We start from the raw sequence: 7500 nt of genomic DNA on the forward strand, positions 1-7500 counted from the left end.
TATGAGCCAAAGGTGCACCCTGACGTGGCAAATCAGATGATGCCGCAGTCATTTACTTACGATAATCACAATCAACAAACCGGGCCCCCCCCCCCCCAAGTGCCTTAACCTAACCCGTATTGTACCTTAACCTAACCCGTATTGTACCTTAACCTAACCCGTATTGTACCTTAACCTAACCCGTATTGTACCTTAACCTAACCCGTATTGTACCTTAACCTAACCCATATTGTACCTTAACCTAACCCATATTGTACCTTAACCTAACCCATATTGTACCTTAACCTAACCCATATTGTACCTTAACCTAACCCATATTGTACCTTAACCTAACCCATATTGTACCTTAACCTAACCCATATTGTACCTTAACCTAACCCATATTGTACCTTAACCTAACCCATATTGTACCTTAACCTAACCCATATTGTACCTTAACCTAACCCATGTTGCGCCTTAACCTAACCCATGTTGCGCCTTAACCTAACCCATGTTGCGCCTTAACCTAACCCATGTTGCGCCTTAACCTAACCCATGTTGCGCCTTAACCTAACCCATGTTGCGCCTTAACCTAACCCATGTTGCGCCTTAACCTAACCTATGTTGCGCCTTAACCTAACCTATGTTGCGCCTTAACCTAACCTATGTTGCGCCTTAACCTAACCTATGTTGCGCCTTAACCTAACCTATGTTGCGCCTTAACCTAACCTATGTTGCGCCGTAACCTAACCTATGTTGCGCCGTAACCTAACCTATGTTGCGCCGTAACCTAACCTATGTTGCGCCTTAACCTAACCTATGTTGCGCCTTAACCTAACCTATGTTGCGCCGTAACCTAACCTATGTTGCGCCTTAACCTAACCTATGTTGCGCCTTAACCTAACCTATGTTGCGCCTTAACCTAACCTATGTTGCGCCTTAACCTAACCTATGTTGCGCCTTAACCTAACCTATGTTGCGCCTTAACCTAACCTATGTTGCGCCTTAACCTAACCTATGTTGCGCCTTAACCTAACCTATGTTGCGCCTTAACCTAACCTATGTTGCGCCGTAACCTAACCTATGTTGCGCCGTAACCTAACCTATGTTGCGCCTTAACCTAACCTATGTTGCGCCTTAACCTAACCTATGTTGCGCCGTAACCTAACCTATGTTGCGCCTTAACCTAACCTATGTTGCGCCTTAACCTAACCTATGTTGCGCCTTAACCTAACCTATGTTGCGCCTTAACCTAACCTATGTTGCGCCTTAACCTAACCTATGTTGCGCCTTAACCTAACCTATGTTGCGCCTTAACCCAACACACGTTGGGCCTTAACCCAACACACGTTGGGCCTTAACCCAACACACGTTGGGCCTTAACCCAACACACGTTGGGCCTTAACCCAACACACGTTGGGCCTTAACCCAACACACGTTGGGCCTTAACCCAACACACGTTGGGCCTTAACCCAACACACGTTGGGCCTTAACCCAACACACGTTGGGCCTTAACCCAACACACGTTGGGCCTTAACCCAACACACGTTGGGCCTTAACCCAACACACGTTGGGCCTTAACCCAACACACGTTGGGCCTTAACCCAACACACGTTGGGCCTTAACCCAACACACGTTGGGCCTTAACCCAACACACGTTGGGCCTTAACCTGCTCTGTAATTGTCATACGACGCGTTAAATTAGTGTAGTGTTGCCTAACTGCAACCCCCGCAATATAGTTTGCTACTCGCACTGCCCGGTCCCCAGAGTATCGCTTCATGTTAAACACCTTGCAGCTATACACTGTAATGCGGATGGCGGCAGGACGTACATGCTCAATGCCCTTCGCAGTTGTTCATTGGCATTCGCATGGCGAAGCACAGCCTACGTTGTGGTACGGCTTGTGGCAACTGTCCGCTGATGTTGTACGTCCAAATCACACACTGTACCGCACATTGGTCCTCATGTACTGAATGATACATCGTGGTACATGTGTGACCGTACCACGACTGCGCCAACAACGGCGAACCATACGGTCCAAATATTGTGCACTCAGCTACGTGTCGTCTCCCTATAAGAGCTGGATTGCAGTATGGTATGCCGTGGATGGCGATCAGCATGAGCCGTCTGTTGATGTAGTGGCGCGTGTTGTCAGACGTAGTCGTCTCTTCTCACACACCGTGATAGCATGGTGCACTGCGTTCCACATCTGCGACATGCGACAGAGGCCGGTTGACAGTCGTTCGCGCAATGGACATCGCATACGTACGGGGGCCACCTTCCACGTGTTCGCGAAGCGTGCACATGTTGTTGCGTGTATGTGGGCAGACATAGTGTGTCGTGACACCTGACACAGGCATGCAACAATCGTTGAATTTGCAAATGGCGATGGACGTCTACGTTTGCTGGTGACGTTACGCAAATGAAGAACTGGTAAACCGTTGTGGTGCGGTTGTTCTCGCTAGAGGTGAATCAGTGATGGCGACGATCGGTTGAGCTACCAACCGGTTGTTTCAGCGATACCCACCATGCCCACGAACGTGAATGGCATGTGGGTGTGAAGCGATACGCGGCGGTGGCTGGGTGGGACCGTCCCCGGCCGGTGAGGGGGGGCCTCCCGGCGTGCTGGCCGCGCGGTGCGTGGGCGCACGCGCTACAGCCGGCTGGTGGGGGCGGCCAGTGGCAGGCGCGCCGGCCGACGGAGGCGGCAGGCGGCGCAGCTGCGCGCCGGCGCACCCTGCACGCGGCGCCGTGCGGCCAAAGTAGGTCCTCGCGGGCCCGGTGCGAAGCGCGGTGGACATCTGCAGTGTGCTGGTCCGATTGAGGACTGTGTGCGCTGAGGATGCGCCGCCGCCCGGCGCTCGGCGCCGCGACGCCGTCTGCTGCTCGGTCGCCTCTGCGGTTCTCGCAGGTGGATTGTATCGCAGCTGTGCGGACGTGTTGGCGCGTGCGCTGTGCTGGGAGAGTTCGCTTCGGCACCCAAGTGGGGCTTTTGTCCTTCTGTGGCGCTGGCGTTGGAGCTGCCGGCCACCGTAGGTGGCGCGTGTTGTCTCCCGCCGGCAATGCCACGACAGCACGCTCCCGGGCCTCTGTCGGCAGCGGCAAGCTCAGTTGGGAGCACGGGTGGTCGCACCTAAAGCGTCTACTCGCCAAACTCCGGGCGATTGCGCCTCTCTCGAACCCGACCAAGTACTTAGGACGGCGCTGCGCGCCGCCGGGACCTGAGAGGGTTTCGAGGTGTATTGTGCAGGGGAGCTCAGCCTCCTCCTGTTTGCAGAATAATTGAGCGGACGCTTGCGTGTTCGCGCGGGCCCCCGGGACACACTCCCGGGCGGCCGGCTGCTCAGCTCTAGTTGACGCAGCTCCCTGGTTGATCCTGCCAGTAGTCATATGCTTGTCTCAAAGATTAAGCCATGCATGTCTCAGTACAAGCCGCATTAAGGTGAAACCGCGAATGGCTCATTAAATCAGTTATGGTTCCTTAGATCGTACCCACGTTACTTGGATAACTGTGGTAATTCTAGAGCTAATACATGCAAACAGAGTCCCGACCAGAGATGGAAGGGACGCTTTTATTAGATCAAAACCAATCGGTCGGCTCGTCCGGTCCGTTTGCCTTGGTGACTCTGAATAACTTTGGGCTGATCGCACGGTCCTCGTACCGGCGACGCATCTTTCAAATGTCTGCCTTATCAACTGTCGATGGTAGGTTCTGCGCCTACCATGGTTGTAACGGGTAACGGGGAATCAGGGTTCGATTCCGGAGAGGGAGCCTGAGAAACGGCTACCACATCCAAGGAAGGCAGCAGGCGCGCAAATTACCCACTCCCGGCACGGGGAGGTAGTGACGAAAAATAACGATACGGGACTCATCCGAGGCCCCGTAATCGGAATGAGTACACTTTAAATCCTTTAACGAGTATCTATTGGAGGGCAAGTCTGGTGCCAGCAGCCGCGGTAATTCCAGCTCCAATAGCGTATATTAAAGTTGTTGCGGTTAAAAAGCTCGTAGTTGGATTTGTGTCCCACGCTGTTGGTTCACCGCCCGTCGGTGTTTAACTGGCATGTATCGTGGGACGTCCTGCCGGTGGGGCGAGCTGAAGGCGTGCGACGCGCCTCGTGCGTGCTCGTGCGTCCCGAGGCGGACCCCGTTGCAATCCTACCAGGGTGCTCTTGAGTGAGTGTCTCGGTGGGCCGGCACGTTTACTTTGAACAAATTAGAGTGCTTAAAGCAGGCAAGCCCGCCTGAATACTGTGTGCATGGAATAATGGAATAGGACCTCGGTTCTATTTTGTTGGTTTTCGGAACCCGAGGTAATGATTAATAGGGACAGGCGGGGGCATTCGTATTGCGACGTTAGAGGTGAAATTCTTGGATCGTCGCAAGACGAACAGAAGCGAAAGCATTTGCCAAGTATGTTTTCATTAATCAAGAACGAAAGTTAGAGGTTCGAAGGCGATCAGATACCGCCCTAGTTCTAACCATAAACGATGCCAGCCAGCGATCCGCCGCAGTTCCTCCGATGACTCGGCGGGCAGCCTCCGGGAAACCAAAGCTTTTGGGTTCCGGGGGAAGTATGGTTGCAAAGCTGAAACTTAAAGGAATTGACGGAAGGGCACCACCAGGAGTGGAGCCTGCGGCTTAATTTGACTCAACACGGGAAACCTCACCAGGCCCGGACACCGGAAGGATTGACAGATTGATAGCTCTTTCTTGATTCGGTGGGTGGTGGTGCATGGCCGTTCTTAGTTGGTGGAGCGATTTGTCTGGTTAATTCCGATAACGAACGAGACTCTAGCCTGCTAACTAGTCGCGTGACATCCTTCGTGCTGTCAGCGATTACTTTTCTTCTTAGAGGGACAGGCGGCTTCTAGCCGCACGAGATTGAGCAATAACAGGTCTGTGATGCCCTTAGATGTTCTGGGCCGCACGCGCGCTACACTGAAGGAATCAGCGTGTCTTCCTAGGCCGAAAGGTCGGGGTAACCCGCTGAACCTCCTTCGTGCTAGGGATTGGGGCTTGCAATTGTTCCCCATGAACGAGGAATTCCCAGTAAGCGCGAGTCATAAGCTCGCGTTGATTACGTCCCTGCCCTTTGTACACACCGCCCGTCGCTACTACCGATTGAATGATTTAGTGAGGTCTTCGGACTGGTACGCGGCATTGACTCTGTCGTTGCCGATGCTACCGGAAAGATGACCAAACTTGATCATTTAGAGGAAGTAAAAGTCGTAACAAGGTTTCCGTAGGTGAACCTGCGGAAGGATCATTACCGACTAGACTGCATGTCTTTCGATGTGCGTGTCGTGTCGCGCAACACGCTACCTGTACGGCTCGCAGTAGCCGTGCGCCGCGTGCGGAACCACGCGTGCTTCTCAAAACTAACGCCAATGTTGTGTGGTACGAGCGCTGAAGCGCTGGAGCGGCTGGCCTGCGGCACCTGGCGCCTGGCGCCGGTTTTGAATGACTTTCGCCCGACTGCCTGTCCGCTCCGGTGTGGAGCCGTACGACGCCCATCGGCCGTGAGGCCGTTGGACACAGAACGCTTGAACAGGGGCCGCCACACGCCTACGTCCCGCCTATGCAACTGTCTTGAAAGAGACAGTGTAAACTAAGAAAAGATCACCCAGGACGGTGGATCACTCGGCTCGTGGGTCGATGAAGAACGCAGCAAATTGCGCGTCGACATGTGAACTGCAGGACACATGAACATCGACGTTTCGAACGCACATTGCGGTCCATGGATTCCGTTCCCGGGCCACGTCTGGCTGAGGGTCGGCTACGTATACTGAAGCGCGCGGCGTTTGCCCCGCTTCGCAGACCTGGGAGCGTCGCGGCCGCCTGTGGGGCCGGCCGCGCCTCCTTAAACGTGCGATGCGCGCCTGTCGCCTGGCGGTTCGCATACCGGTACTTACTCGGTAGCGTGCACAGCCGGCTGGCGGTGTGGCGTGCGACACCTCGTACAACGACCTCAGAGCAGGCGAGACTACCCGCTGAATTTAAGCATATTACTAAGCGGAGGAAAAGAAACTAACAAGGATTCCCCCAGTAGCGGCGAGCGAACAGGGAAGCGTCCAGCACCGAACCCCGCAGGCTGCCGCCTGTCGTGGCATGTGGTGTTTGGGAGGGTCCACTACCCCGACGCCTCGCGCCGAGCCCAAGTCCAACTTGAATGAGGCCACGGCCCGTAGAGGGTGCCAGGCCCGTAGCGGCCGGTGCGAGCGTCGGCGGGACCTCTCCTTCGAGTCGGGTTGCTTGAGAGTGCAGCTCCAAGTGGGTGGTAAACTCCATCTGAGACTAAATATGACCACGAGACCGATAGCGAACAAGTACCGTGAGGGAAAGTTGAAAAGAACTTTGAAGAGAGAGTTCAAAAGTACGTGAAACCGTTCTGGGGTAAACGTGAGAAGTCCGAAAGGTCGAACGGGTGAGATTCACGCCCATCCGGCCACTGGCCTCCGCCCTCGGCAGATGGGGCCGGCCGCCCGCGCGGAGCAATCCGCGGCGGGGTCGTGTCCGGTTGCCTTTCCACTCGCCGCGGGGTGGGGCCGTTCCGGTGTGCGGTGGGCCGCACTTCTCCCCTAGTAGGACGTCGCGACCCGCTGGGTGCCGGCCTACGGCCCGGGTGCGCAGCCTGTCCTTCCGCGGGCCTCGGTTCGCGTCTGTTGGGCAGAGCCCCGGTGTCCTGGCTGGCTGCCCGGCGGTATATCTGGAGGAGTCGATTCGCCCCTTTGGGCGCTCGGGCTCCCGGCAAGCGCGCGCGGTTCTTCCCGGATGACGGACCTACCTGGCCCGGCCCCGGACCCGCGCCGCTGTTGGCTCGGGATGCTCTCGGGCGGAATAATCGCTCCCGTCAGCGGCGCTTCAGCTTTGGACAATTTCACGACCCGTCTTGAAACACGGACCAAGGAGTCTAACATGTGCGCGAGTCATTGGGCTGTACGAAACCTAAAGGCGTAATGAAAGTGAAGGTCTCGCCTTGCGCGGGCCGAGGGAGGATGGGGCTTCCCCGCCCTTCACGGGGCGGCGGCCTCCGCACTCCCGGGGCGTCTCGTCCTCATTGCGAGGTGAGGCGCACCTAGAGCGTACACGTTGGGACCCGAAAGATGGTGAACTATGCCTGGCCAGGACGAAGTCAGGGGAAACCCTGATGGAGGTCCGTAGCGATTCTGACGTGCAAATCGATCGTCGGAGCTGGGTATAGGGGCGAAAGACTAATCGAACCATCTAGTAGCTGGTTCCCTCCGAAGTTTCCCTCAGGATAGCTGGTGCTCGTACGAGTCTCATCCGGTAAAGCGAATGATTAGAGGCCTTGGGGCCGAAACGACCTCAACCTATTCTCAAACTTTAAATGGGTGAGATCTCCGGCTTGCTTGATATGCTGAAGCCGCGAGCAAACGACTCGGATCGGAGTGCCAAGTGGGCCACTTTTGGTAAGCAGAACTGGCGCTGTGGGATGAACCAAACGCCGAGTTAAGGCGCCCGAATCGACGCTCATGGGAAACCATGAAAGGCGTTG

General features: G+C 55.6%; 3 non-coding genes across 3 annotated transcripts in view; all 3 read left to right on the forward strand.

The window, feature by feature from the left end:
• The first annotated feature begins 3343 nt into the window (after positions 1 to 3343).
• LOC124581991 lies at positions 3344 to 5253 on the forward strand. The gene has a single exon (XR_006973620.1). It is a non-coding gene; the product is annotated as a small subunit ribosomal RNA (ribosomal RNA).
• A 351-nt stretch (positions 5254 to 5604) lies between these two features.
• Positions 5605 to 5759, forward strand: LOC124581995. The gene has a single exon (XR_006973624.1). It is a non-coding gene; the product is annotated as a 5.8S ribosomal RNA (ribosomal RNA).
• A 188-nt stretch (positions 5760 to 5947) lies between these two features.
• Positions 5948 to 7500, forward strand: part of LOC124582007 — a 4222-nt gene continuing 2669 nt past the window's right edge. Inside the window, exon 1 of the ribosomal RNA XR_006973634.1 lies at positions 5948 to 7500. This exon is cut by the window's right edge and continues 2669 nt beyond it. This is a non-coding gene — a ribosomal RNA (large subunit ribosomal RNA).

Source organism: Schistocerca americana, unplaced genomic scaffold (assembly GCF_021461395.2).
Source record: "Schistocerca americana isolate TAMUIC-IGC-003095 unplaced genomic scaffold, iqSchAmer2.1 HiC_scaffold_386, whole genome shotgun sequence".
Taxonomy (NCBI): Eukaryota; Metazoa; Arthropoda; class Insecta; order Orthoptera; family Acrididae; genus Schistocerca; species Schistocerca americana.